Genomic DNA, 9594 nt, shown 5'->3' on the forward strand with positions numbered 1-9594 from the left:
GGATAGCTAAATATCTTTTAGCTAAGGCTAAGGAAAAGCCTAGCATTTTCTTCATGTATTTCATTTAATCATCAATGGGATTTTAATGTTTTTGATTTAATTTATGGTGCAGGAAATTTATAGAAATTATTTCAAACTTATATATTTTCTTTGATTTGTTATTTCTCCGGGTATAACAGATGCTTAGAAATCTCTGTAGTTTAAAATAGAATTACTGTAATGCTGCCCATAAAACTAAATCTATTTAACTGAGATAATAGATGATTTTAAGAAAAGCACGATGAAGTGCTAGACTGAATCCTGATGCCTTAGTTATATTTTGTCAATCCGAATATTATTTAGCCTTTAGTTTTTGTTCACTGTCAAATCCCTGTGGATTCGATCTCGGACTCACCGAGAATATTACTTTGCTACACCCTATACTTGGGGTATCCTACGTTTAATTTCCCTTTTTAAAAGAGCAAGATTAAAAGCATAGCATGAAGAGGAGGAGGAAGGAGTAGAGGAGCTAGGTTGAAGTAAAGGGATAGGCAACAATGGAGGTTTGGGTGAAGATTGCTGCTTGGCCTGGGCAAAGGGAAAACTATTTTCATCAAACTTAACGTGGCGAGAGATAAAAATTCTGCCAATGGTGGGATTGTAGCAGCGGTAGGCTTTATGATGTTGGGAATAACCAAGGAACACACACAGTATGGATCGTGGAGAGAGCTTGTTGGTTGTGTAGGGCTTGAGCCAGGGAAAACAAGTGCAGCCAAATACTTTTAGAAGACTGTAGTTAGGGGGGTGATGATGAAGAGTTTCATAGGGAGAGATATTGTGAAGTAAGGCGGTGGGTAAACGATTGATCAAAAATACTGCAGTGTGCAGTGCTTCAAGCCAAAATTATTATGGGAGTGAGGCATGAAGGAGAAGGCTACGGACAACTTCCAGGATGTGGCGGTGCTTCCTTTCAGCAACGCCGTTTTGTTCGGGAGTATGAGGGGCAGACATTTGATGTAATATACCATGAGATGAAAATAATTTGTGGAACTTGGTGTTGTTGTATTCACCCCCTCCATCTGTTCTAAACCTTTTTATGGTGGTAGAGAATTGATTTTCTACCAATACTTTGAAATGAACAAAGGATTGGAAGACATCAGATTTTAATTTCAGGGGATAGACCCAACTAAACCTACTAAAATCATCGATAAAGAGAACATAATACTGAAAACCAGAGATAGAGGGGGTAGGGGAAGGACCCCATACATCGGAGTGTACTAGTTGTAAAGAACCGGTGGTTGAAATTTTAATGGAGGAAAAGGGAAGCTTGTGGCTCTTTGCCCTACAGTAGGATGGACAGATTGTGGAAGTAACTGAGGTAGTGTTGTTGCTATGTTCCTTGAGGACGGGTAAGGAAATTGATGAAGCCGGGTGACCGAGACTAAGATGCCACAGGGATGCGGAGGCAGATGTGGAGATTAGAGCAGAAGCTGCAGACGTTGAGGAAGGTTTAAAGGTGAAGGGTATTCTGTAGAGGCCCTCAGAGCACCGCCCCTGAAAAAGAACCTGATGGCTGTGTTTGTCCTTAATAACACAGCCAGTAGAGTCGAAAATAAGGATGCAATCATTATCAGATGTTAGTTTGTAAACAGAGAAGAGGTTGTGGGAGATGTGGGGTACATGAAGTATTTGGGAGAGTTTAAAAGTATGAGTGGGAGTGGAAAGAGTACCGGTCCCTGTTTGTTGAATATGCAGGGAGTCTCCATTTCCAACCGTTACCTGATCAGAACCATGGTATGAAGAGGGCTGCTGCAGATTGGAGGAGGTAGGAGTGAGATGGGATGTTGCCCCGGTATCAATAATCCACTCAGAGGGAGTGGATGAGCCGGCAGAGGAGATAAGATAAGCTTGATGAGCTGCAGGGGAGGAAACCTCTCCAGTAAAGTTGGTATCTAATCGATACCAGCAGGTGAGTGCTGAATGCCCTCGTTTGTGACAAATCTGGCATTCCACCGATGATCTAAACTGTCGACCACGGCCGGAGTTCCAGCCGGTAGATCGCTGGTCAATCTGGAAACGACCACAGCCACGAAATGAATTTGATCTATCAGTTCGTCCTCTGCCTCGTATGGCTGAGAGAGCAAAGGATGGTTCAGGAGCAGAGTGTTGGTTCTCTTTGTTAGTGAGGATGATTTCCTCACTGGCTAGGAGGGCATAGAACTCTTCTAGATCAATAGGCGAGGAACAAGTCCGTATGGCAGTTGAAAAAGAATCATAGAGAGCCGGAAGACCATTCAGAATGTGCAGGATGATGTCTTCAGTGTCAATTTGAGCTCCTGCAGCAGCGAGAGTATCAACTTTGGATCGAATTTGATCCAGATATTGAGACATTGGGGAATCAAGTTTCTTCAATTTGTGTAGCTCCGTCTTTAGTTGAATGATGTGTGTTCGAGAAGCAGAATTCAATCTGCTATTCAGAGTGCTCCAGATTTGAGAACAGTGTTCCAAATTGATGACGGACGGTAGAATGGAGGGGGAAATTGTGGAGGTCAGAGCCGTGGCGAGAAGGAGATCAGTGTTGATCTAGGAATCATAGAGACTTGCTTCAGATCTATCGGGAGCAGTCGAACCGTCCAGGAAACCTAGAAAGCCATTTGCCTTGAAGACTTTCGTGATCTGGGATCGCCATATGAAGAAGTTTTGTGAGGTAAGAGAGATTGGCACCAGGGTATTGATTTTACCCTGTAAAAATTTGAGCCGAGAAGAGATGATTTTCTCCTCAATGGCTTGAGCTCCTTCTTAGGATCTTGTGATGTTTTCTGATCCGGGAGACGCCATAGGCAACCGAACCTCCAGCTCTATTGACTGCTCTGACGTAGGTAGCTAGAGCTTTCCCATTGGTGAAGGACAAGTTCTGGATATTAGGCCAGGTCTTGTGGCTCTGATACCATGTAGAGAAGAAGAATCAGAGACAGAGTAAGGAGAAGGTAAGAGAAAGAAGTAGAATTGATCATATCATTTTTCTTACAATAGTAGAGTACATTGTCCCTGCTTATATAGGGTGTGAAGGAGGATAAAATGGGAAGAAAGTTGTTAGAGAATCATTTGAAGAATCAGATCTGAACTGATTCTGGTGTAACGGAGTTCTCGTAAGGAAACGTCTTCAGCTGAAACGTTTCATGTTATTCCCGTTTTAGCTGAGACGTTTCAGTTGCAGAGCTGTTACAGGTGCCCTGTTCAGTGGGCAGAGGTAATTCATCCGTTGTAGGTTAATACATACATCATGTGGTTGCTAAATTAATGATATTCATGTTAATATGCTTGATTATTACTAAAATTTATTGCTTAATATGCAATAAAAACTTGGCTTGAAGTCTTTTATTGATTATAATTTGTTAAGCTACTATATTGCATTTTAAGAACAGTAAGAAATGGAGAGAAAAAATATATTCTCCATCATTTGGAAAAGCAGGGAGACAGTAGGCGGCTTTCAGTATTTTATTAATTGGGACAATGTGTCCAGGTCCAAAGAACAGGGAGGATTAGGTATCAAAAATATTGATTAGATGAATCTTGCTTTGCTAGCTAAATGGGTTTGGAAGCTTGCTATGGGCTAAAGTAATCCTTGGTGGAGGCAGGTTAAATGCGCCTATTGTTTAAGGAGAAGGTTGTGGATGACAGGCAAAAAATGCACCAAGAAATTCTTTCCAATTTGGAAAGACATTGATAACCAACTGAGTAGCTCTTGGATCTCTTTCAAGCTCTGAACCAGCCCATTCTTTCCCACCTTTGCCCCTTTGCTCCCACCAAACTCCTCTCTGTTTTTTTTTACTTTTGCCTCCTCCCCTGTTTCTCCTCCTCTTTTCTCCAATGGCTCCAATGGCCGCCGCCGCCGCTGCCGTCGCCGCCCCCAACTCTTTCCTCCTCCAGAATCCCCTCCGCCCCTCCCCCAAACCCGTCGCCCTTCGCCCCAACCCCCGATTCTCCGTCTCCTGCGCCGCCGTCACCTCCGCCCCCTCCTCATCCCTCGCCGCCTCTCCCGGCGACCGCGGCGTGTTCAACTTCGCCCCAGGCCCCGCCACACTCCCGGAGCCCGTCCTCCTCAAGGCCCAGGCCGAGCTCTACAACTACCGCGGCTCCGGCATGAGCATCATGGAGATGAGCCACCGTGGAAAGGAGTTCGATTCCGTCATCAAGAAGGCCGAGTCCGATCTCCGCCTCCTCCTCTCCGTCCCCGACGACTTCGCCGTCCTCTTCCTCCAGGGCGGCGTCACCACACAGTTCGCAGCCGTCCCCCTCAACCTCTGCTCGTCCACCTCCGACCCCGCCGACTACTTGGTCACCGGATCCTGGAGTGACAAGGCCTTCAAAGAAGCCCAGAAGTTCTGCAAGCCCAACCTCATCTGGTCCGGCAAGCCCGAAAAGTACACCAAGATCCCATCTTTCGACCAGATCCCGCAGAACCCTGACGCCAAATACCTCCACATCTGCGCCAACGAGACCATCCACGGCGTCGAGTTCAAGGATTACCCGACGCCGGCGAATAAAAACTCGATCTTGGTCGCGGACATGTCCTCCAACTTCTGCTCGAAGCCCGTCGACGTCTCCAAGTTCGGCGCGATCTACGCTGGGGTGCAGAAGAACGTCGGCCCGTCTGGGGTCACCATCGTTATCGTGCGGCGAGATCTCATCGGCAGCGCCCAGGAGATCACGCCGGTGATGCTCGACTACAAGACCCACGCCGACAGCGCTTCGCTCTACAACACGCCGCCGTGCTTCGCGATCTATATGTGCCGGTGTGCGGCCTGGTGTTCGAGCATTTACTGGAGCAGGGCGGACTGGCAGAGTTCGAGAAGAAGAATGCGGAGAAGGCCGGAATTATCTACGATACGATCGACGGGAGCGGCGGGTTTTATATCTCTCCGGTGGAGAAATCGGTGAGATCGCTGATGAACGTTCCCTTCACGCTGCAGAGGAGTGAGCTTGACAAGAAGTTCATCGAGGAGGCTGCCAAGGAAGGGATGGTTCAGCTCAAGGGCCACCGATCCGTCGGCGGCATGCGGGCTTCGATATATAACGCGATGCCGTTGGCCGGAGTTGAAAAGCTGGTTGCTTTCATGAAGGATTTCCAAGCCAGGCATCCTTGATCAAGGATAAGATTTCTCCTTAGTTTCTCTTCCATAAGATCTTTGATCTTTCATTTCTGGGCTGTTTTCAGTTGCATTCTATGCAAATGTAATGTCTTTCTTCATGAGTTGATTCCAAAAAGTACTATTATTCGTTGTTAGTCTGGTGTGCTTCATGAGGTCTAATGCTAAAATTTTTGATTTTAAAATTATTCGGTGTCTCAAAACCAGGTGTTGTTGGAAACTGGACCCGGGGATGACCGCGGACCAAGGAGGAGGAGCTTCAGCAGGGGGTGCAACGGTGGACAGTTTTCTCCGGAGGACCTGCAAGAAGCCGGTGGCCGGGAGTTTCGGAGCCGGCCCTCCGATGCTTAAGTCAGAGGAGGTTTTTTGGTGGAGCCAGCAGAGAGGTTTCGTAAAAGAAAAAAAAGTTCTCTCCTCAGGAGGAAGAAGTCCCCCTTTTTATAAGAGGGGTATATGGGTTACCTGTGATGTGACTGTGCAAATTAATGAGTTACCGTCATGATTGGACGCGATCGTGTGAATTAATGAGTTGCCGTGGATGGCCCAAGATTTTGGGCTGGCTGGAGGTCCGTTGAGATCGTGCGCATTTAATCGTTGACAGTCGCTGGGGCGGAGATCGCGGAATTGGACCCCGGATGAGAAGGAGAGGGACTTGATTTTTGATGGAGTGAAGGGGTCTGCTTCGTCCTTTGACTGGGTCTCCTTTGGGCTTGAGGTCGATCGGGCTCAGCTTAATTAAGATTAAGGCTGTAAGGCTGTGAGCTCTGAGGTCGGGAGCGCCGAGGTCAGGCGTCTCGAGGTCGGACGCCTTGAGGTCGGACGTCTTGAGGTTGGGCACCTTGAGGGTTGCCGCCGTCGCGCTCGCCATCACGTGCCGGCGATATATCCACATGTTTTGAGCAATCCATTTTTTCCCCAACACTACCCCCGACTTCCGAATTTGAGCCGTTTGCGAGCTCGGGTGAAGGAAGTAGCTATCTTCATCATGCCGGTGGAATCAGACGGCTTTAAGTCGCTCCGCCGTTTCGCGCGCTTCAGGGGTGTCTTTAATAAGAGCACAAGGCGGCGGCCTTTCGCTTTTCGAGGCAGTTTTGGGCCACGGGTTCATAATGAGGCTCCAGTGTCTGACGAGACGCCGCTTCGATTTTGCTTTTAAAGTGTCGATCCAAGTTGATACGCTGCTTCGGTTTCCGAGGCCGACACGTGGCGCGATCTAGACGGGAAGCGCGATTGGTTCTGTCGATCTGAGCCGTCGGGGGGGTCTATATAAACCCTGGCCTGGCCCTAGAAGCTCTCATTTGGCCGCTGCAGCTATTGTCTTCTTCTTCTTCCACCTTCTTCTCCCCTTTTTTCCAATCGTTGCTTAGTTTTCCCCGGCGGCGCTCCGAGGCGTTTTCTGGTGATCACCTTGATCCCTTGCTTTCGATCGGCGGCATTTTCGGTGAAACCCATAGTAGGTCTCTTACCCACGTTTGCTTGGAGGACTGTCGTTTTTCTTTTCCTTCTTTCCCTTCCTGCTTCTTTATTTTCTTCTATTTGGTGAGTACGGCAATGTCAGGTGGTGCTTCATCTTCCGGTAGGGACCTTTCTCGTAGGAGGGAGGTCACGTCGGAGATAGGCCATGGCCCAGATAGGTCCTGATAGAAGAACTTGTGCTTGATTTTGATTTATATGTTGATGGTCTTTCGAGTTCGCATGGCCTTGTATGTTCTCTGTAAAACTCTGATGCCGTATACAGAATCAATCGCGCCACTTTCTACTGGAAGTTATCTTGTCTGGTTTAATTGCTTTTAAAAACTATATTGTTAAATGAGAGGCCTCTTTGTTTTAGGTTTGGACTTGATGTCAAGCTATTTTTGCTGTGTCTCTGTCTACCTTTGCCCTTTGATTCATTTTGTGGCTTTTAATTTTTATAAAAAATATCAAATTTTACATAGGCTTGGCCCATACTCGATTAAAAATAAATAAAGTTTAGGCACGAGGCCCAACCCATGATCAGCTCTAATCAAATTCCTACATCCTGTGTGTGGAGATTGTCATTTGCAAAACTTCGAATGCTAATCTGGGACCTTCTAATTTCAGCATTCATGATAATAGATGATGAGATACACTTTCTTTAAAGATAATGTCCCATGAGATTCATTATAAATGACAATAGATCATGCATGCAAAAAAATTGCAGGTCCCTTCAAAGGCAATCAGATGTAGAGGAACATGATAAATTACATCCCACTTCAGTGAAAAGCCCTTGTTTTCCACACCCAGCAAACCAAAATTGTACCACAGTAAAATTGGATGTAATTTGGAGAATTACAGCCCAGTCCACTTAATTTTCGGTGAATGAGAAAATAATCTTAATTTTTCACTAAAATAAAACTTAAATATTAGGAACAGGGAACAAGGCAGAGAGTAACTTCACTATAACCTTAATTTTTTGAAATACAATTGGAATACTAAAACTAGGAACTCTCACCAACAGATAAAAGGTTCCATTGGCTAACATAAATCTGCTGGCCACCAGAGAGGGTGATTGATGCATCCAAAACAACCCAAGCTGATAAGCTCACCAAGTCCACCAGGCTACTGCGGGTTAGGAAGCCAAACCCCCATTACTTGGTCGCCATCGACCGTGTCTTCGACACATGGAACTTGTTGGGGGAAAATCAGTCACTCCAAAACATAGGGGGCACGCGGTCGGCACGTGCTCCCGACCAGAAGGCGCCCGACCCGAAGCCTTAAGGCCCGCAACCAGACCTGGAGTCCGACCAAGCGCTCAACCCCGAAGCGCCCCGCCCAAACACTTGGTCTTAACATCCTCGACCTTGAGAGCCTGGTCTCCCAACTGCACCGTCCACCTACTGCAATCACATCCACTTGCAGTCCGATCAGGGACCATACCCTGCCATTGCACTAAACAATTAATGTGCATGACCTCTGCTGATCTCCGGCTCACTCAACAATTAATGCGCATGGCCTCTGCTGATCTCCGGCTCACTCAACAATTAATGCGCATGGTCTCTACTGATCTCCGGCTCACTCAATAATTAATACGCATGGCTCCTGCCATTTACGGATCTCAAGCCCTCCACGGCAAATCCGCCCGGCCGCGTCCGATCAACCACGACGACTCATTACCGTCAACTTGATCTCCTACGGCAAGGCATTAATTCACACGATCGTGCATTAATCCGACACATACAATCATACGGTAACCCGTTCGCTCCGTCACATCGCAGGTATATCTATATCCCCCTATAAAAAGGAAACCCGATGCCCGGAGAGGGGGTTGGCTGGCAAAAACTCGAAAAATTACTCTTTCTCCACATATTTGCCCCCTCTGACTTGAGCATCGGAGGGCCGGTGCCGGAAACCCCGGCCACCGGCTTGTTGCAGGTCTCCCGGGGGACGCCGCTCGCCGACGGACCGCCACCCGCCATTCCAGCACCGGAGCTCCCCTCCTCCTCAGCCGACGGTCGCCCCCGGGTCCAAATTTCAGCAACAGTTGGCGCTAGAGGAAGGGCCCGAGTCGTGGCCATGAAGTTGAGGAGTAAAGGAGCCTCTAACGCCTCCCGGCGTCTCCCACAAATCCCCGGACACTCTCTCCGTAACTCGCCATCTCCGGCTGATCCAGCTCCCCAAGTCCAGCCAGAACAGTTCAATGTCCTGGTGCAGCATGTTCATACCCTGGCCGCCGCTATCCAAGGACTGCAACATGGGGAAGCCCTGCCCATGCCGCCTCCGCGGGCCCAAGTCCAGCCAGTGCTTCCTCCAGATGGACCGGCGCCCCAGGGCCCAAACCCCCATGGCTCCTCGAGGGCCAACAATGAAGAGTGATGCTGTCGCCAAGACGCCCCCTGGGCATCTCCTCGGAGAGAATTGCCGAGGAGGAGCATAGACAAAAGGCCACAGTTTTCAGAAGCTGAGTCGGCCCCGGACCGCCACGAGCCAGAGCAGACTACCGTGGCAATCCCCCAGGCTGGAGAGCTCGACAGGAAGGTCGAGAACCTCGAGCGCCAGATTGAGGCGCTTCATAGCAGGAAGGCAAGGCGAGAGGGCGACTTCGAATTTACCACCAAGTCCCCCTTTTTCCGCCAGATTGAGGACGAGCCGGTCCCACTGAGGTTCAAAATGCCTCAAGTGGAGCCCTACAATGGAACTACCGACCCCCTCGATCATTTGGAAAGTTACAGAGCCTTCATGGCATTGCAAGGGTCCTCGGAGGCTGTGCTCTGCAAGGCCTTCTCCGCAACTCTTCGGGGAACGGCTCGGCTTTGGTTCTCGGGACTGAAGCCGAGCACGGTATCCTTCTTTGAGCAGCTCGGAAGGCAGTTCACCACCAACTTTGCTGCCAGCCGACGCCAGCGGCAAACATCGGATTCCCTCCTGGATGTCAAGCAAAAGGACGGGGAATCCTTTAGAGAATATCTCGACCGCTTCACCGCTGCAACCTGAGAGGTCTGCGAGC

General features: G+C 48.6%; 1 pseudogene; it reads left to right on the forward strand.

Annotated features, from left to right (window-relative positions):
• The first annotated feature begins 3612 nt into the window (after nt 1-3612).
• On the forward strand, nt 3613-5266 carry LOC103719918 (annotated as a pseudogene).
• Nucleotides 5267-9594: the final 4328 nt, after the last annotated feature.

This window comes from Phoenix dactylifera, unplaced genomic scaffold (assembly GCF_009389715.1).
Source record: "Phoenix dactylifera cultivar Barhee BC4 unplaced genomic scaffold, palm_55x_up_171113_PBpolish2nd_filt_p 000447F, whole genome shotgun sequence".
In the NCBI taxonomy this organism is placed as follows: Eukaryota; Viridiplantae; Streptophyta; class Magnoliopsida; order Arecales; family Arecaceae; genus Phoenix; species Phoenix dactylifera.